Raw genomic sequence first — 2,195 nt, 5'->3', positions numbered from 1 at the left:
AGCATGGAAGATGCGTTGAGATGCGCGTCCTCCAAAGATGTTGGCTCGGTCAATCCGCCATTCTCCATCGAAAGATATGACTTGCTTGGTCTGCCAAAGCGGATGCATGGGCATGTGCCTATATGCTTCCGAAATGTCAGCTTTCCAAATAAGTAAATCGTCGTTTGGATGATGGAGTCGATATTCCCGCAATGCTCCTCCAAGATCTTGAACATTGTCCAAGGTGACTCCTGCTATATCTTCTTTTGCCATCATCGAGTTGAGCGAGAATTCACCCGCACTATGGTTAGTTACTAAATGAAAATTGCCACCTTCTTTCGGTACAGCGTGAATTGGCATACTATACATGCTGGGCAGTAAGGTGTTCCCAAAGTTTCGCAAGTAACGTCCCACCGACTCTTCTTTAAGAATTTGACTTCGTAAAAAGTTACATTCAGGTTCGGAGGAAGGAGTTGGTGTCGGTACATCCCACGTAGTAGGATACACCCCGAATTGAGTATTGGCCCAAGGCCAGAAACCTTCGCGCAAATCTTGACAAATGGATCGAACAAACGGAAGGTTGGGATGATTTGCAAGAGTAAGGAGAGTTTTGAAACGATCAATATTGATTGGAGTCGAAACAACAAAGAGGTCTGGATTATTAGAAATGGTTGACATAGCGGCTTGATTCTCAAACTCTGAAAGCGGTGGGCGTGGTAAAGGATCAGCGGTCTCAGTCCATAAGGCGGTCCCACTAAGAGTCTCAGCTGCTTCTCCCCATATCATTCTTCTTCGAAAGTGTTGTCCCCTGGCGACGGATTCATTTAGAACCCTTTGCCAGTGAGCAGTCTGACCGCTTGTGACCTCCTCGGCACTTGCTACACACATGGAATCGTGAACACTCGTTGGTGGCTATATCACATGCTCCGCAGTTCCAGTTGTGACAAGGCTCTCCCCGTCCGAACAAATCCGACCGTAACGATTTCTTCCCTCCTCCCGTACCCTTTCCGAGTCCCTTTTCTCCTGTAGAGGTCGACATGGATAAGTGTTGGAGTTCAGAGAAGGTGACCATTCCGAGGGATGATAAGTGGGAGACTTCAAGACGACAGAATTCTCTGATGTCGTCGAACCGGAGATACTTTTGTCCTTCAACTTTGAGACGACACGCTCTGTCAAAGTCAAGGATTCGGGAGTGTAGGTTGTAGTGCACGTCGACAAAAAACCCGGAGACATATCTCTTATATCCCTGCAATTCAGATTCTCTCCAGGGCATAATGAAGGTGAGCGCCTCGATCCAGAGGTCAGTTGCAATACTCCAATCTCCATAGGTTTTGACTTTATGGGTAGTCGTAGGTTGGGATAATGTAATTTCAAAACCCTTGCCGAGAGGTTGAGTTTGTTTAGGGTCGATGGAGGTAGAGTAATGTCCAGATAAGACCTTTTCAAGGTCTGGTGCTTGTCCTTCGAGCAGGAGGATCCATTGTGATAAAGGAAAACTGGGACATCCTGGCGTAGCGGTGACTTGGCCTTGGTAGTATTTTGAGTCGTCAGTCCACTCCTCATAACACTCGAGAGTAAGTCTTTCGGCGTGTTTGTTTGATATGTGTCGAAATTGATCCGGTTGAAGCCAGGGATGGAATTGAATTCGTTCTGAGGTAAGCTTCCACCTTTTTCCTCAAAGAACGTACTCGGTGTCATCTTCGGATGCCCCACTTTCCTCTTCTTCTGAACACACTCTTCTGCGCAATCTAGAATGGAGTTCCTTCTCCTTTTCAACTGACTCAAGTGGTTCTGGTTGTCCTGAACCTTCTTTGTGACCTGATTCTCCCAATGTTCTATCCCTCTGAGAACTGGGGGGCTCTTCTGCTTCGTGAACGCTGTCGAGGAGCTCGAGATAATGGTTGAATCCTGGTCTAAAGTCGAGTTGAGTGAGGACTTGTGATTCTGCGATAGCGGCATGTAAGACGGTTTGGATTTCCAGAAGTGCATCTCCTTTTTGTAAGAGTCCCTTCCAAAAATTTTCGACAATATCCCGACACTTCTCAACGGCAGTTTGATCAAACGTTTGAGAATTCTGTGTAGCTGAGTTCAAGGACATCGTTTGACTTTGACTGGGACCATTTGAATTGTCTGACATGAGAATAGAATTCGATGTATAAAATAGTGTGCAAAATTGCTTAGTAGCTAGCGGTACGATTAATTCGAGTGAGAAGGGA

This window comes from Suillus fuscotomentosus, assembly GCF_016647785.1.
Source record: "Suillus fuscotomentosus strain FC203 chromosome Unknown F5891scaffold_332, whole genome shotgun sequence".
Lineage (NCBI taxonomy): Eukaryota > Fungi > Basidiomycota > Agaricomycetes > Boletales > Suillaceae > Suillus > Suillus fuscotomentosus.
The sequence above is the reverse complement of the archived record's forward strand: the minus strand, read 5'-3'. Positions refer to the sequence as shown.